Genomic DNA, 19,563 nt, shown 5'->3' with positions numbered 1-19,563 from the left:
AATTAATGTGTTGGTAGTTGTTGCTCTTTGTCCCGTCAGTGTTTTGAATCGTTTCCAAAATTGTCCTCCGTTTCTGTAGGTAAGTCTCTCGCATGTTTCTTCCCATTGTCTTTGTCGATGTGTCGAGATGATCTGTTTGACGTTCAGTCGGTTCCAGGTTTGTCGTAAGCTCGGGTTGTTGGTTCGTCTCATCTCTCTTTGTAGTCGTTTTTTCCTTTGTATAAGGTCGAGAGCTTCTCGGGGGATAGTAGGCTTCCAGTTTTGTATGGTAATTTGCGGTATGGCTTCCTCGATTGCGTGTTTAAAAGCTGATTCTATTTTCGTCGTGGCGAGTTCAAGGTCGTGGTGGTCTGTCACGGTCATGGGGATGGATAGTTCTTGTTCGAGTACGTCTTTGTACTTATTCCAGTCGGCGTTTGAGTACTGTCGTACAGTTCGTCTGATTGGTGAGGGATTCGGTGGGGCTATTGCGTTTGTGGAGAAGAGGATGGGAAGGTGGTCACTTGTTATGGAGTTGCCGACTTCCGCATTGGCTATTGTGTCGCTCATGGTAGGGCTGTACAGGATGTGGTCGGGCGCTGACGTTCCTCGGTGGCCAATAAAAGTGGGTTTGCTGGACCGGGTCGCATATTTATGCCTGCCCGGTGCCTGGTGTTCTGTTTGCCGTTCCCTATTCGGTCCGCGCCAGCTAGTCGCGCTATCCTGCCGCTCTAGGTGTTCTCTATTCCGTCCGCGCCCGCTCTAGCCGTCTCCAACTGCGGTCGTGGCCTCCTGGTGTTCCCTTCTCGGTCCGCACCCGCGAGTGGCGCTCCAATGCCGCTCTGGACGTTCCCTATTCCGTCCGCTCCCGCTCTGGCCGTCTCCGACTGCGGCTGAGGCTTCCTGGTGTTCCCTTCTTGGTTCATGCACGCAGTGTGCGGATGTCTGAGGCTCGTTGTTGGTGTTGGAAACATATTTTCTCCGGCATTGCTTCAGCAGTTCAAAAATGCAGGGTTCCATGCAGTGCTTAGCTGGTATCCTGCTTCCCGGTTAATCAAGTTTTGTGCCATCTTTATCTCTATAGATTCAGTGATGACACTATCCCAGAACCTGGGGGTCTGGACCATGACCTTGGTGTTCTCATAATCCATGGAATGGAAATTATGGTTGCTGGGCGTTCAGAAGAATCTGCAGAAGGGAGAATATTCCGTGGATTCGGGAATATGATTCGTTTTTGGAATTACAATGGTGGAGAGTCAAGCCTTGCTGGGGGGCCAGAGCTGGAGAGACGAGGTGTTCTGTTGTGAGTACCTTTGTTGGTACAGACGGACTTGCTGTCTTTGTTCTCATGAGAGTTTATAGGTAGATCAGTTAGACACTGTTGCGAACCTATACGATTCTAGACTTCACCTCCGGGTTGGACGTCATCGGTGAGTATGCAGCGGGCAGTAATTGAGAGCACTTCCTCTCCCTGTACTTACGTTGAGACGTTATCTGAACTCCGTCCTTGTGGCTGGGAGTTCGCGTTTCTTGTCTGTAGAACACGGAGAGGACAAGACAGTATTAGAATGTATTAGTCAGAGGAGCGCCTTCTGTCGTCCTAGTGTTTGAAAGGGTTTATGAGAGTGTGGAGTTCTTCCATCATCGCAGGTGGGTGTGAGGCTCATCACTTCGATGCACCGGACGCAGTACATACGGTGATATCGCAAATGGCTTCGGCTTATTAGGGCTATAACAGCTAAACAGCAGTGATCACATTAGTTTGTTTCCACTGAGGTACCACACCACCGTAATTATTTTTTGCAAGTAGTATCTACTAGTGTTTGGTATTAGATATTGTCAGTCATTTCGCGTTATTGATGTTAGACCGCGCAGTCATAATTAGGGGCAGAGTTGGGCAACTGATTAGTAATTTTACTTAGGAAATGTAAACTTTGTAATCCAAAAGTTTTTTTTAAATCTACAATAAATATATAAGCAGGAACAACGTTTATCATTTAGAAGAATTAGTTGTCTTCGTTATTCATGTATGTTTAGACAGTAATTTATAGAATTAAGAGATCCAAAAGAAAAATTCGCAATAGGTATTAAAATCCATGGAGAAGAAATAAAAACTTTGAGGTCCGCCGATGACATAGTAATTCTATCAGAGACATCAAAGGATTTGGAAGAGCAGTTGAATGGAATGGACAGTGTCTTGAAAGGAGGATATAACATGAACATCAACAAAAGCAGAACGAAGATAATGGAATGTAGTCGAATTAAGTCGGGTGATGCTGAGGGAACTACATTAGGAAATGACACTTAAAGTAGTAAAGGAGTTTTGCTATTTGGGGAGCAAAATAACTGATGATGGTCGAAGTAGAGAGGATATAAAATGTAGACTGGCAATGGCAAGGAAAGCGTTTCTGAAGAAGAGAAATTTGTTAACATCGAATATAGATTTAAGTGTCAGGAAGTCATTTCTGAAAGTATTTGTATGCAGTGTAGCCATGTATGGAAGTGAAACGTGGACGATAAATAGTTTACACAAGAAGAGAATAGAAGCTTTTGAAATGTGGTGCTACAGAAGAATGCTGAAGATTAGGTGGGTAGATCACATAACTAATGAGGAAGTGTTGAACAGGGTTGGGGAGAAGAGAAGATTGTGGCACAACTTGACCAGAAGAAGGGATCGGTTGGTAGGACATGTTCTAAGGCATCAAGGGATCACCAATTTAGTATTGGAGGGCAGCGGGGCAGGTAAAAATCCTAGAGGGACCAAGAGATGAACCCATTAAACAGATTCAGAAGGATGTAGGCTACAGTAGGTACTGGGAGATGAAGAAGCTTGCACAGGATATAGTAACCTGGGGAGCTGCATCAAACCAGTCTCTGGACTGAAGGCCACAACAACTCTGTATTGTAAATGTATACACGTTTTGAAGTTTTATGCTAAACCTGTCATAATATGAAAGTGTTTTGAACAAAGAAGAATGTTTACAGTTGTAACAAAAGTAATGGACACAGATATTACCAGTAATATAATTGTATCACTGTAAGGTGCAGAAAACTTTTGTTTGACATTTGAATCAGTAATGACCTTTTAGTTTTAAGTGTTTGCTGAATATAAGCAGTAGTTAGGAAGTTTCTCTCTGTGTCCTCATGAAAGTATGTTTATGTTGTCAAAAGTGAGTTTATGTAATGAGAAAATATCTTACATCACTGTTGTTGTTTTTGTGGTCTTCAGTCCAGAGGCTGAGCTCTCCACGCCACTCTATCCTGTGCAAGGTTTTTCATTTCCATGTTACTATGCTCTTGGTCTCCCTCAACGATTTTTGCCCTCCACACTGCCCTCCAATTCTTAACTGGTGATCCGTTGATACCTCAGAATGTGTCCTACCAAGCGATTCCTTCTTCTCGTCAAGTTGTGACACAAATTTCTCTTCTCCCCAATTCTATTCAGTACCTCCTCATTAGTTACATCACCTACCCATCTAACCCTCAACATTCTTCTGTAGCATCATATTTCGATAGCTTCTATTCTCCACTTCTCGGCCGGCTGGTGTGGCCGAGAGGTTCTAGGGGCTTCAGTCTGGCTCCTCGCGACCGCTACCGTCGCAGGTTCGAATCCTGCCTCGGGCATGGATGTGTGTGATGCCCTTAGGTTCGTTAGGTTTAGGTAGTTCTAAGTTCTAGGGGACTGATGACCTCTGCTGTTACGTTCCATACTGCTCAGAGCCATTTGAACCATTTGTTCTTCTTGTCAGAACTATTTAACGTCCACGTTTCATATCCATACATCTCTACACTCAAAACACTCTGAGAAAGGACCTCCTGACAGTTAAAGCTGTACTCGATGTTAAATTTCTCTTCTTCAGAAACCCATTTCTTGCCATAGCCAATCTACATTTTATATCCTCCCTATTTCTATCATCATCACTTATTTCGCTCCTCAAATAGCACAACCCGTCTATTTCATTAACTGTCTGATTTCCTAATCTAATTCCCTCAACATCACCTGATTTAGTTAGACTATATTACATTACCCTCGTTTAGCTTTTGTTGACGTTTATTCTATTTCCACTTTCAGGACACTGTCCATTCTGTTGAACTGCTCCTCCAGGTCCTTTGCTGTCCCTGACAGAATTACGATGTCGTCGGAAAAGCACAAAGTCTTTATTTCTTCTCCATGGACTTTAATTTCTACTCCAAATTTCTCTTTTGCTTCCTTTACGCAGTAAATTGCTCAGTGTACACATTGAATAACATCTGGGATAGGGTACAACTCAGCCTCACTCCCTTCCCAACCACTGCTTTATTTTCATGCCCCTGGACCCTTATAACTGCCATCTCGTCTCTGTGAACATTGTAAATAGGCTTTTGACCCTGTATTTGGCCCCTGTGACCTTCAGAATTTGAGAGAGAGTATTCCCGTAAACATTGCCAAAACTTTCTCTAAGTCTAGAAAGGGTACAAACGTAGGTTTGCCTTTACTTAATCTACCTTCTAAGATCATATGGTTAGTATTCCCAGACGTGTTCCAACATTTCTACGGAATCCAAACTGATCCTCCGCGACTCTGCTTTTAACAGATTTTCATTCGTCTACGAATAATTCATGTCAGTATTTTGCGGCCATGACCTATCAAACAGATAGTCCGGTAATTATCACACCTGTCAACACCTGTTTTCTTTGGGATTGGGATTATCATATTCTTCTTTAAGTCTGACGGTATTTCACCTGGCTCATACATCTAGCTCACCATACGGTAGAGTTTTTTCAGGGCTGGCTCTCCCAAGGCTATCAGTAGTTCTACTGGAATGTTGTCTACTCCCGTGCTCTTCTTTCGACTTAGATCGTACAGTGCTCTGTCAAGTTCTTCAAGCAGTATCGTACCTCCCATTTGATCTTCACCTACGTCCTCTTTCATTTCCATAAATTGCGCTCAAGTACATAGCCCTTGTATCTGCATACTCCTTCCACCTTTCTGCTTTCCTTCTTTGCTTGGAACTGGTTATCTTTCTGATCTCTTGATATTCATACAAGCGGTTCTCTTTTCACCAAAAGTCTCTTTAATTTTCGTGTAGGCAGTGTCTATCTTACCCCTAGTATATACGCCTCTGCATCGTTACATTTATCCCATATCCATCCCTGCTTAGTCATTTTGCACTTCCTGTGGATCTCATTTTTAGACGTCTGTATTCCTTTTCGTTTGCTTCATTTGCTGCATTACTACATTTTCTCCCTTCATCAGCTAGTATATACCCCTCTGCATCCTTACATTTATCCCATATCCATCCCTGCTTAGCCATTTTGCACTTCCTGTGGATCTCATTTTTAGACGTCTGTATTCCTTTTCGTTTGCTTCATTTGCTGCATTACTATATTTTCTCCCTTCATCAGCTAAATTCAATATCTCTTCTGTTGTCCAACTGTCCCTACTAGCCCTTGTCTCTTTCCCTACTTGATCATCCTCTGCCCTCACTATTTCACCTCTAAAATCTACCCATTCTTCTCTTACTGTATTTGTTTCCCCTGTTCTTTTCAGTCTTTCCCTAATGCTCTCTCTGAAACTCTCTACAACCACTTGTTCTTTCAGTTTATCCATGTCCCATCTCCTTTAATTCTCTTCTTTTTGCAGTTTCTTCAGTTTTAATCTACAGTTCATAACCAATAGATTACGGTCAGAATCCGCAACTTGCCCCTGGAAGTGTCTTAGTATTTAAAACTTGTGTCCCAAATCTCTGTCTTACCAGTATATAAGCTGCCTGAAACCTTTCAGTGTCTCTAAGCCTCTTCCACGTATACAACCTTGTTTCATGATTCTTAACCAAGTGTTAGCTATGGTTAAGTTATGCTCTGTGCAAAATTCTACCAGGGGTCTCAGGCGCTGCAGTCATGGACTATGCGCCTGATCCCGGCGGAGGATCGAGTCCTCCCTTGGGAACGGGTGTGTGTGTTCGTCCTTAGGATAATTTAGGTTACATAGTTTGTAGGCTTAGGGACTGATGACCTTAGCAGTAAGTCCCATAAGATTTCACACACATTCCAACATTTTTTTATTTATTTACTTTTTTTTGCCTTCACAGGGCCCTGACGCGTGTTGTCAGGCGTTGTCGGTGGATCACGATAGCAAATATCCTTCAACCTTCCCCACAGACAGAAATCCGGGAACGTCAGATCCGGTAAACGTGCAGGCCATGGTATGGTGCTTCGACGACCAATCCACCTGTCATGAAATAAGCTATTCAATACCGCTTCAACCGAACGCGAGCTATGTGCCGGACATCCATCATCTTGTAAGTACATCGCCATTCTGCCATGCAGTGAAACATCTTCTAGTAACATTGTAAACCGTTACATAGGAAATCAGCATACATTGCACCATTTAGATTGCCAGCGATGAATTGGGGGCCAATTATCATTCCTCCCATAATGCCGCACCAAACATTAACCCGCCGAGGTCGCTGATGTTCCACTTGCCGCAGCCATCGTGTATTTTCCGTTGCCCAGTAGTGCATATTATGCCGGTTTACGTTAGCGCTGTTGGTGAATGACGCTTTGCCGCTAAACAGAACGCGTGCAAAAAATCTCTCATCGTCCCGTAATTTCACTTTGCGTGGTGGCATAACTGTATATAAGACTGCATAAAAATATGGTACGGATGCAATCGATGCCGATGTAGCATTCACAACATAGAAGTTTTTGAGATTCCCGATTCTCATGCAATTTATCTGCTACTGATGTGCGGATTAGCCGCGACAGCAGCTAAAACACCTACTTGGGCATCATCATTTGTTTCAGCTCGTGGTTAACGTTTCACATGTGGCTGAACACTTCCTATTTCCTTAAATAACGTAACTATCCGGCGAACGGTCCGGACACTTGGATGATGTCGTACTGGATACCGGGCAGCATACATAGCACACGCCCGTTGGGCATTTTGATCACAATAGCCATACATCAGCACGATATCGACCTCTTCTGCAATTGGTAAACGGTCTATTTTAACATGGGTAATGTGTCACAAAGCAAATATCGTCCGCACTGGCGGATTGTTACGTGGTACCACGTACTTATACGTTTGTGACTATTACAGCGCCATGTGTCACAAAACGAAAATCGTGGTTCAACTAAAACATTCGTATTTCTATATGTACTACACGAATATGTAGTAAAAATGGGGGTTTCCATTTTAAAAAACGCAGCCGATATCCGTTTGACCTATGGCCGCGCCATCTAGCGGGACAACCATAACGCCATCTGATTTCCCCATTCAAGCTAGACGAGTTTCATTCTTCGTAGTTTTTTCGTTTGATGCTTACTTCGTGACATTTTGGCCCGGTCACTATCAATTGGCCACCGTGTATATTTAAGCTTTACACTCCGTAAAAATCGTAAAAATAAAGCAAGTTGAAAGCACTCGCCGTCATTTGTTTTTGGATTATATAAAAGCAAGGGCTAAGAACTCTCTCTCTCTCTCTCTCTCTCTCTCTCTTGTTGTTTTTTGATGGCTGTTTCACAAACGTGTCGCTCTCGTATTTGTAAAGTTTGGTTAAATAATTAAGCTAATTTAATTACAATACCGATGTTTGAATTAAGAATCTACTTTCCTTTTCCATTAATGCCATTATGTCACATTTTAGAACTTTTTCAGTCTGCAGCGAAGAAGAGTTGCCGACGAATTGTTTGGTGGCGACAGCTAAATGCTACTAGTGTTCAACTGGCATTTACTTTATTAAACCTTTACTTCAGCGTTCCTGAGATCTCTTTTACCGATATTTTCGGCCAATATCCGGGCAATGTAATTACACAAAATGCGTAATTTTAGAGATCGTTCACTGGCCTCTAAATAATGCCGTTTTTCAACATTCTCGTCGGACTGATAGGAACCTGACGCTGGTTGACGGAATTTAATTTTATTATCAAATGGTTCAAATTGCTCTGACCTTAACATTTGAGGTCATCAGTCCCCTAGAACATAGAACTACTTAAACCAATCTAACCTAAGGACGTCACACTCATCCATGCCCGAGGCAGGATTCGAAACTGCGACTGTAGCAGTCACGCGGTTACCTTCTGAAGCCCGTAGAACCGCTCGGCTACCGCGGCCGGCTAATTTAATTATCAGTAAGTAAAAATTTTCTATTACCATTCTGTCATATCAGGAGCTTTGCGACCAACAAAAGTGGGAAATGCAATACTTAATTTTTTAATGTCAGTAATATTATGCGATTGTTACCTGTATATCAGGTTTGCGCTGAAGCTAATGACGTTTTATATGGGCGCATTTCGGCCACTAGGATCAACATTACTTACCCTCTTTAACAAATACCCGAAAGTACAAGTATACTGCAAGTATAAATGTTTGCGTAGCAGTTACAGTAGCCAATTCAAACGCTTTCTAAAATGAAATCCCTAAGGCAATTAATTACTTAAGCCAAGGCGACAGTATCCAGCAGTCAGCTGTATTTAACTTGCGATACATACAACATCAAAATTGTGTGCTATTAATTTCTGTAATACAATTTTTTTTCAGATCCAAGAAACAAAAATTAAGCGCATATTTCAGTCCTTACTTCGATAGAAGTCTGCAAAGAGTATACATTGCTGGAAGTGTTCGGATAAGGTAGATTTTTAGGTCAGCAGTGTCTGCATAAAATATGGGCAAAAAACAAAACTATTTTTTTTTTCATCAGTCTACTGCCTGGTTTGATGTGGCCGCCATGAATTCCTTTCCTGTTCTAACCTCTTCATCTCCGAGTAGCACTTGGAACCTACGTCCTCAATTATTTGCTTGACGTATTCCAATCTCTGTCTTCCTCTACAGTTTTTGCCCTCTACAAGTCCCTCTAGTACCATGGAAGTCATTCCCTCATGTCTTAGCAGATGTCCTATCATCCTGTCCCTCCTGCTTATCAGTGTTTTCCACATATTCCTTTCCTCTCCGATTCTGCGTAGAACCTAATTCCTTACCTTATCAGTCCACCTAATTTTCAACATTCGTCTATAGCACCACATCTCAAATGCTTCGATTCTCTTCTGTTCCGGTTTTCCCACAATCCATGTTTCACTACCATACAATGCTGTACTCCAGACGTACATCCTCAGAAATTTCTTCCTCAAATTAAGGCCGGTATTTGATATTAGTAGACTTCTCTTGGCCAGAAATGCCTTTTTTGCCATAGCGAGTCTGCTTTTGATGTCCTCCTTGCTCCGTCCGTCATTGGTTATTTTACTGCCTAGGTAGCAGAATTCATTAACTTCATTGACTTCGTGACCATCAATCCTGATGTTAAGTTTCTCGCTGTTCTCATTCGTACTACTTCTCATTACCTTCGTCTTTCTCCGATTTACTCTCAAACCATACTGTTCACTCATTAGATTGTTCATTCCGTTCAGCAGATCATTTAATTCTTCTTCACTTCCACTCAGGATAGCAATGTCATCAGCGAATCGTATCATTGATATTCTTTCACCTTGTATTTTAATTCCACTCCTGAACATTTCTTTTATTTCCATCATTGCTTCCTCGATGTACATATTGAAGAGTAGGGGCGAAAGGCTATAGCCTTGTTTTACACCCTTCTTAATACGAGCACTTCGTTCTTGATCGTCCACTCTTATTATTCCCTCTTGGTTGTTGTACATATTGTATATGACCCGTCTCTCCCTATAGCTTACCCCTACTTTTTTCAGAATCTCGAACAGCTTCCACCATTTTATATTGTCGAACGCTTTTTCCAGGTCGACAAATCCTATGAACGTGTCTTTATTTTTTTTAGCCTTGCTTCCATTATTAGCCGTAATGTCAGAATTGCCTCTCTCGTGCCTTTACTTTTCCTAAAGCCAAACTTATCGTCACCTAGCGCATTCTCAATTTTCTTTTCCATTCTTATGTATATTATTCTTGTAAGCAGCTTCGATGCATGAGCTGTTAAGCTGATTGTGCGATAATTCTCGCAGTTGTCAGCTCTTGCCGTCTTCGGAAATGTGTGGCAGTAGCAGAGTGGCACTTTACTTTTTATTATTTCAACGGCAAGTAGAGCTTTTGACAAATACATCTCGCAGATGCGCAGCCCCTCTGTTAAAGCGCTGTTCCCTAGGCTGACGCTGCTGCTCACTGACGTCACAACGTCAGCCAATGACAGCGCAGGACGCGCATTGCTTTTCTACGGAACTTTGGAGTCTGGACCACCATCCTTCAGAACACCCTGCTATGCATTGGTGAGAGCGATCTAGTGAACAGAGCTATTGAGAGGGTGGACGATCGCGTCTTTAAAAAGCGTAAGAACTGCCAACAGTTCTTTCAGAGTTTGATGCATACCTCTTTCAGAAGTCGGGCAACCCTTATCAGCCTACAGAGCTAGCGGCGTGGGAGGTACCATGCGGAGAGCTGTTCCTTCAGAGGACATCATCAGGAGCGGCTGCTGGTGCAGGAAAATGGGCGCCACTGTAGCAGCTTTGCATGGAGTCCATCGCAGTCTCGTCGGTGATAGAGGGTGTGTACGAGGGGGTGGTGCGCGGCGCGGCACGTCACACATTGTAAATTAGGCGATTTAGGTGGCGGAGGGGGGAGGGGGATAGCGTTACGAGGTCGCCAGCGTCTGGGCGTTGTGAGTAATGGCACGGCCGCCTTATCTGGTAATTGCGCTTTTAGCTGTTGTTGGCCGCTGTTGGGGACGGCAGTAGCGGGAGGCCTTCGTGGTGGAGCCGGTTAGAGGGGAGGCACTTCCCTCCAGCGTCCAAGACGAGCAGCCCGGTCTCAGCCATCTGGCGTCTGCTGCAGCAGCTGCTGCTGTCCTCTACAGACCACACATCTGTACTTTGGCACACAACAGTTAGTACTATCATCAGAAAATTGTACGACGCTTACTGTTTACACTTCATCCAACATGTAGGGTGGCAATTATTGAGCAATATTAAGAAAAAGACGTAAATTGGTTTCAAACTACGGCGGGCACACACTTTATTCATTGCTCTTCTCAGCAGGAAGTACCACAATGCTTTCATCATTACGTAGTGCTCAAAAGCCGTTGCGCTCAGCCCTGGTCATGTTGGATGCTGGTAACTTCGCCTTTGTCAGTACACGGCTGGTTTCTCGCCGTATTTCGTCCACTGTTTGATGTGGGTTCTTGTGGTCGGTCTGTTCAACACCGCTTCTTATTTCACAGACAGACGTCAGGACAGAAGCGAACTACAGAGATGCAGAAAGGCTGACTTTCGCAACAAAACATGGTGCGGACCACACATCTTCAGAACGCACCGTCATCAACTTGACGGCGGGAGATATAGACGCGGTGGCAATGTCGGCACTTAAGAAAGGACTTAATTTCGCACCTGCACCGCGGGACATTTCTGTCTGTGAAATAATAAGCGGTGTTGAACAGGCAGTCCACAAGCTCCCACATGAGTAGCGAAATTCTGCATGACCCGCTGAAGTGTCTCAATATCGGTGTTGTTGATGACCTCCGGAGTGGCTGTTTTCAGCTCAGAAATGGTTTCCGAGTCTTATAAACCTTGTCTTTGATATAGCCCCTCAAAAAGGAGTCGCGTGTGTTCAGATCCGGAGAATATGGCGGTCAATAGAGGTCCATGCCATTCGGTTCTGAGTACCCCAGAGCCAGAATGCGGTCCTCAGAGTGCTTCTCCAGGACATCAAACACTCTCCTGCTCCGAAGTGGTCGAGCTCCGTCTTGGATGAACCACATCTTGTCGAAAACAGGGTCACTTTGGATACTGGCGACGAAATAATCTTCCAAAACCTTCACGTACCGTTCCGTAGTCACCATGTCATCTAGGAATATCACACCGATTATTCCGTGACCGGACATTGCACACTACATAGTCACCCGTTGAGGATGAAGAGACTTTCTGATCACGAAATGCGGATTCTCAGTCCCCCAAACGCGCTAATTTTGCTTATTGACGTACCCATCCAAATGAAAGTGAGCTTCGTCGCTAAACCAAACCATACATGCGCATACTAATTCACGTTTATGCCCCACGGCAGTTTGAATGTGTAGTTGAACATCACAATCTATGACTTCTATAACATTTGGGAATCCACCAGTTTGATATATTTTTTGTTAGCTCCATGACATGGAGACATATAGTGGCTTTCAGGAAATGAAACTGTTTGTCACACTGTTAAAAGTTCTTCCAGCAGTAGTACGATGTATGTTAAAGATTTGATAAGTACCAGTGTGACAGATATGCAGTCCATAAAGAAGTTGCAGGCGAGCAAACAAAGATGGTAAAGATAGTTCCTGTTAGATTTGTGCTGCAATAACGGCTCCACCATACCAAGCGGTGACTCAGAAGTGCAATTTGAACATCCTACCGCAAACCGTTGTTCAGAAGTCATGACGATTTTATTTCATCTAGTTCAATAATTGTCACCCTGTAAGTCGTTGCGCTCATTGCTAAAATTGAGACCCCATTAACCAAAAGTCTCAATCCTAGATGGTTAACAGATTCTCTTAGAACCTGCTGAAGAGGTGCGCCCAAGGTGTTACTGATTTGTTCAAAACTATACGCAAAGCAAGATCGATCAAAATATTTATTTTTGTTAAAGACAAACGGTTTCATCTTCAGGCCCTAAACATTTTTTCCTAGTAAAAAAATGTTCCATTTTACGCTGGACATCATGTGCAGGATGTCAAGTGGATAAAACTTTGCACATCATAAACGTTTTTCATCGCAAAAATACTTAAAAAACACGGCACATTGTTCAAAAGACCACGTCTCTACACATATTGGTCACAGATGCTTGTGACATGATACAATATGTACATGTACATCGCCTTCTGGACAATGTGCAGTGTGTTTCTAAATACACTCCTGGAAATGGAAAAAAGATCACATTGACACCGGTGTGTCAGACCCACCATACTTGCTCCGGACACTGCGAGAGGGCTGTAGAAGCAATGATCACACGCACGGCACAGCGGACACGCCAGGAACCGCGGTGTTAGCCGTCGAATGGCGCTAGCTGCGCAGCATTTGTGCACCGCCGCCGTCAGTGTCAGCCAGTTTGCCGTGGCATACGGAGCTCCATCGCAGTCTTTAACACTGGTAGCATGACGCGACAGCGTAGACGTGAACCGTATGTGCAGTTGACGGACTTTGAGCGAGGGCGTATAGTGGGCATGCGGGAGGCCGGGTGGACGTACCGCCGAATTGCTCAACACGTGGGGCGTGAGGTCTCCACAGTACATCGATGTTGTCGCCAGTGGTCGGCGGAAGGTGCACGTGTCCGTCGACCTGGGACCGGACCGCAGCGACGCACGGATGCACGCCAAGACCGTAGGATCCTACGCAATGCCGTAGGGGAACGCTCCGCCACTTCCCAGCAAATTAGGGACACTGTTGCTCCTGGGGTATCGGCGAGGACCATTCGCAACCGTCTCCATGAAGCTGGGCTACGGTCCCGCACACCGTTAGGCCGTCTTCCGCTCACGCCCCAACATCGTGCAGCCCGCCTTCAGTGGTGTCGCGACAGGCGTGAATGGAGGGACGAATGGAGACGTGTCGTCTTCAGCGATGAGAGACGCTTCTGCCTTGGTGCCAATGATGGTCGTATGCGTGTTTGGCGCCGTGCAGGTGAGCGCCACAATCAGGACTGCATACGACCGAGGCACACAGGGCCAACACCCGGCATCATGGTGTGGGGAGCGATCTCCTACACTGGCCGTACACCTCTGGTGATCGTCGAGGGGACACTGAATAGTGCACGGTACATCCAAACCGTCATCGGACCCATCGTTCTACCATTCCTAGACCAGCAAGGGAACTTGCTGTTCCAACAGGACAATGCACGTCCGCATGTATCCTGTGCCACCCAACGTGCTCTAGAAGGTGTAAGTCAACTACCCTGGCCAGCAAGATCTCCGGATCTGTCCCCCATTGAGCATGTTTGGGACTGGATGAAGCGTCGTCTCACGCGGTCTGCAGGTCCAGCACGAACGCTGGTCCAACTGAGGCGCCAGGTGGAAATGGCATGGCAAGCCGTTTCACAGGACTACATCCAGCATCTCTACGATCGTCTCCATGGGAGAATAGCAGCCTGCATTGCTGAGGAAGGTGGATATACACTGTACTAGTGCCGACATTGTGCATGCTCTGTTGCCTGTGTCTATGTGCCTGTGGTTCTGTCAAAGTGATAATGTGATGTATCTGACCCCAGAAATGTGACAATGAAGTTTCCCTTTCCTGGGACAATGAAATCACGGTGTTCTTATTTCAATTTCCAGGAGGGTATTTCAGCTACGAGAAACGTTTACAATGTGCTTAGTTTTATGCATTTGACATACTGTACGTGAGGTCCAGCGTGAAATCAACATGTTTTACTAGAAAAAAGTCTAAGACCTGAATATGACAGGTAAGACTGCTGAAACCGGTTCCTTGAATTACAAAAAAGTATGTACTTTGTTTAACCTTGGCTTTTGAAAGGTTTTCAACAATTAAAACAGATCGCTCTTCAATACATTAATAATGAGACAAATCAATCTTCTATATTTGGTTTGTCACCTCTTTGCTGCCTTTCCCTTCCATGATTTCTTTCTGCAGATTTTCTCCAACTCTTCTCACAACCTCGCCAAAGAACGGGATAATTCTTTGGTTGACACGAGAAGAAAGACTCGCGGACACATTGCGTTGCTTGATAGTGGACACATTTGTTCTTCCTTCAGTCCATTTTATGAAAGCATCCTGTTCCAATACAAGAGCTCAAATGCACCGATGGGCTGTTCATCTGTGGCTTTGAAGGACCATGTCTTGAAACTATAAAGAAGACGGAAAACACATGTGTTCCGATAATCTGGTCCTCTGTGGTGTTCGTTGTTCCTCTGTTCTTCCAGATGTTGGTGAACTTCACCATAGCCACTATCCCTACCGTGGTCCGTGTTCTTATCTCATCTTCACGGCTACACTTAGTGCGAGAGTAAGATGCTAGTGTAAGACTTTTCTTTTTTATATTTATCATTTGTGGAATCTGTGTCAGAGAATAAACTGTCTGATGACTTGAGAGAAGAAACGGTAGCAGATACGGATAATATGGGGAATCCAGTATTAGGCTCAGAGTTGAAGACAGCTTTGGAGGATTTCATATCGATAAACTTGAAGGCGTATGTAATATTCCTTCAAAAATTCAGAAATTGTTGGGGGAAGTTGCGACCAAACGACTATTCAGGTAGTTCTGTACAGTGTACGAGACTGAGGACTAATCGTCAGGTATTCAGAAGTAAATCACCCACACAATCTTGAAGATAGCATACGCTGATAACTGCTTCAGAGTAGCTATAGACCACTGGAAAGAATATCGAGTTTCCTTCGAAGATTAGTTGTACTTTTGAAAAGGTACAGGTACCAGATAGGCAGCTCTGACGGAAAACTTAGAATCGTAAACAAAGAAGAGCGCAAGACACGCTCGAAGGATTTTTAGACCTTGAAAAAGCGTTCGACAATGTACAGTTGTGCAAAATGTTCGAAATTCTCTGAGAAGTGGGTGTAAGCTGTGCAGGAAGAATGTCAGTATGCAAGGGGCTCGAAGTCCGTACGGTCCTGAATCGGTATGCCAATAAGGTAAAATAGCCCGATGCAAAACTGATGACAATGGTGTAGCAAAAGTGAAGGAATTCTGCTATCTTTGAAGCTAAATAATACATGAAGGAGGAAGCAGGGAGGAAATAAAAAGGAGACCAGTAGATGCGCAGGGGGCGTTCCTCGCCAATAGGTGTCTATTACTACAAAACTTCGGCCTTAATCTGAGGAAGGAATATCTGAGAATATGCGTTGTAACACAATATTGTACAGAAGTAAATCATGGACTGTCGAAAAGCGTGAACTGAATAGAATCGAAGTGTTTCAGATGCAGTGTTCTAGAAAGGTGTAGAGAATTTGGTGGACCTATAATACATGAGAACGTTCCAGCGAGGATAACAGTATATGGGAAACACTGATTACAAGGAAGGACAGGATAACAGAACATGTGTGAACCCACCCACTACCAGGAGATTTTTCGTTCGCTCGGTACCATGGCGTCATAAAGACCTCAAGGATTTTAGCGCGGTATATTGGCAGTATTTAAGGGAACTAACACGAAAGCATATGTCATGTTCGATTCCATGGAAACGATTGTGCCCCACGACCTGGATAAAAACATAGAAGGTGCGGTGCTTATATCCGGACAATTGAAGCTTTATCTTAAAAGAATATTTATTAAAACAAAATAAAAATGAATATCCTTTCACCTATAAGTAGTGGTATTTTTGAAGTGTTACGTGACTCGATGTAACCTCCTTCAGCCGCAGTGATCGCCTCCAATCCAGTCCTGAAGAGATACCACGCACTCTTTAAAACAACACTATTAATAATTGCAAATGCTGCTTCGATAGCGGTGCGTAGAGATGCGACACTGTGTGCCTCGTCTAATTGGTAAGTTGTTCGCCTACAAACACAAACACAATAGTTGAGGGGATTCAATTCCGGGGTATTCGGGGGCCAGAACACCAAAACATATGAACGTTATCGCCGAGCGGGATTAGCCGAGCGGTCTTGGCGCTGCAGTCATGGTCTGTGCGGCTGGTCCCAGCAGAGGTTCGAGTCCCCCTCGTGCATGGGTGTGTTTGTTTGTCCACAGGATAACTTAGGTTAAGTAGTGTGTAAGCTTAGGGACTGATGACCTTAGCAGTTAAGTCCCATAAGATATCACATGCATTTGAACATTTTTTTAATCAACGTTATTCAATAGCAAGTTTTGGACTAAATGACTCGTATGAGGAGGATCTGCAGCGAATTGACGCATGGTGCAGGGAATGGCAATTGAATCTCAATGTAGACAAGTGTAATGTGCTGCGAATACATAGAAAGATAGATCCCTTATCATTTAGCTACAAAGTAGCAGGCAGCAACTGGAAGCAGTTAATTCCATAAATTATCTGGGAGCACGCATTAGGAGTGATTTAAATTGGAATGATCATATAAAGCTGGTCGTTGGTAAAGCAGATGCCAGACAGAGATCCATTGGAAGAGTCCTAAGGAAATGCAATCCGAAAACAAAGGAAGTAGGTTACAGTAAGCTTGTTCGTCCGCTGCTTGAATACTGCTCAGCAGTGTGGGATCCGTACCAGATAGGGTTGATAGAAGAGATAGAGAAGATCCAACGGAGAGCAGCGCGCTTCGTTACTGGATCATTCAGTAATCGCGAAAGCGTTACGGAGATGATAAATAAACTCCAGTGGAAGACTCTGCAGGAGAGACGCTCAGTAGCTCGGCATGGGCTTTTGTTAAAGATTCGAGAACATACCTTCACCGAAGAGTCAAGCAGTATATTTCTCCCTCCTACGTGTATCTCGCGAAGAGACCATAAGGATAAAATCAGAGAGATTAGAGCCCACACAGAAGCATACCGACAATCCTTCTTTCCGCGAACAATACGAGACTGGAATAGAAGGGAGAGCCGATGGAGGTACCCAGGGTACCCTCCGCCACACACCGTCAGGTGGCTTGAGGAGTATGGATGTAGATGTAGAGGTCCTCCTCTGCCATCTGACGCATTGTTCGCTCGTTGATATTCAATACTGACGCCAGTTTTCTTAGTAATTGCCCCAGAGCCTCCGAAATCAGCGCCTGAGTTTTTCATTGACTGGCGCAGTTCGTGACACGCGTTTCCCAGTATGAGGTTTCTTCTCCGATTTAGCGGAACGTTCTCCAGACTTCTTCGTTGATCCTTTATGGAATCTGGGATGACGGCTGGTATAAAATTCTTGATTCAATAATTTACCAACAGTCGTATGTATTGTAAAATTAATTTTATTTTATGAAATTTTATGTGCTACCAGTTTCGGCATTACATTGATGCCATCTTCAGGCCCAACGTTTCAGAACGATTTGATTCACGGATCCAGTTATATGGCTCATTCCGTGTATAGCGATTTTACAACTATGACGAGTGGGGCGTGAAGATGGCATGAATGTAATGCCGAAACTGGTAGCACATAGAAGTTCATAAAATAATATAAATTTCTACAATACATACGACTGTTGGTAAATTATTGCATCAAGAAATTCCCCAGACTTATCCGAAGCATTATAGTTGGCCCCAATATTGTAAACACTTTATCTCCAGTACCTCAGGAATCGAACTACTTCAATAGGCAAAGGCCCAGCGCGAAGACGTTCGATAATCGCGGCTCTTCGGTTGTACTCAACACTTGTCCGTAACATCTCGGCCATTTTGATGTTCTGACTGTTTGCTATATGCCTACGGCTTCCAACAATGCCAATCGCGACCTCCGGCGAAACTACGATAAGCCAGGAAATTCAAACTGAAATATGTCCGGATTTAAAGGCCCCACACTGTACATTACAGCTGTTAATTGTAAGCGTCATCAGTCATCATTCTGTGTTGATGAATATTACATTCAACAAATTAAAAAGAATTTAGACGCGAGTCATATTGACCCCAGTGGTAATGAGTGCAAAAAAACATGAATAAATTTTAATCTGTTGTAAATATATTACTAAAAAATCATTGGACACAACTGACTCAGATGGAAAGAGTCACATATTTTGAAAATAACAGTTTCATAATCAATGGAGGTATATATTTCCAATGTGACCCGGTGCTACTGGAAGTGTTGAAAATAGGGGAATGAAAGCGTCTGCTTCGATTTCCTATACAGGGTGTTTCAAAAATGACCGGTATATTTCAAACGGCAATACAAACTAAACGATCAGCGATAGAAATACACAGTTTGTTGCAATATGCTTGGGACAACAGTACATTTTCAGGCAGACAAACTTTAAAAATTACAGTAGTTACAATTGTCAACAACAGATGGCGCTGCGGTCTGGGAAACTCTATAGTACCATATTTTCCACATATCCACCATGCGTAGCAAATAATATGGCGTAGTCTCTGAATGAAATTACCCGAAACCATTGACAACGTGTCTGGCGAAATGGCTTCACATGCAGATGAGATGTACTGCGTCAACTGTTCAATTGTTTCTGGATTCTGGCGGTACACCTGGTCTTTCAAGTGTCCCCACAGAAAGAAGTCACAGTGGTTCACGTCTGGCGAATAGGGAGGCCAATCCACGCCGCCGCCTGTATGTTTCGGATAGCCCAAAGCAATCACACGATCATCGAAATATTCATTCAGGAAATTAAAGACGTCGGCCGTGCGATGCGGTCGGGAATCATCTTGCATAAACCACGAGGTGTTCGCAGTGCCGTCTAAGGCAGTTTGTACCGCCACAAATTCACGAAGAATGTCCACATAGCGTGATGCAGTAATCGTTTCGGATCTGAAAAATGGGCCAATGATTCCTTTGGAAGAAATGGCGGCCCAGACCAGTACTTTTGAGGGTGCAGGGACGATGGGACTGCAACATGGGGCTTTTCGGTTCCCCATATGCGCCAGTTCTGTTTATTGACGAAGCCGTCCAGGTAAAAATAAGCTTCGTCAGTAAACGAAATGCTGCCCACATGCATATCGCCGTCATCAATCCTGTGCACTATATCGTTAGCGAATGTCTCTCGTGCAGCAATGGTAGCGGCGCTGAGGGGTTGCCGCGTTTGAATTTTGTATGGATA

This window comes from Schistocerca gregaria, chromosome 6 (genome assembly GCF_023897955.1).
Source record: "Schistocerca gregaria isolate iqSchGreg1 chromosome 6, iqSchGreg1.2, whole genome shotgun sequence".
NCBI classification, from domain to species: Eukaryota; Metazoa; Arthropoda; class Insecta; order Orthoptera; family Acrididae; genus Schistocerca; species Schistocerca gregaria.
The sequence above is the reverse complement of the archived record's forward strand: the minus strand, read 5'-3'. Positions refer to the sequence as shown.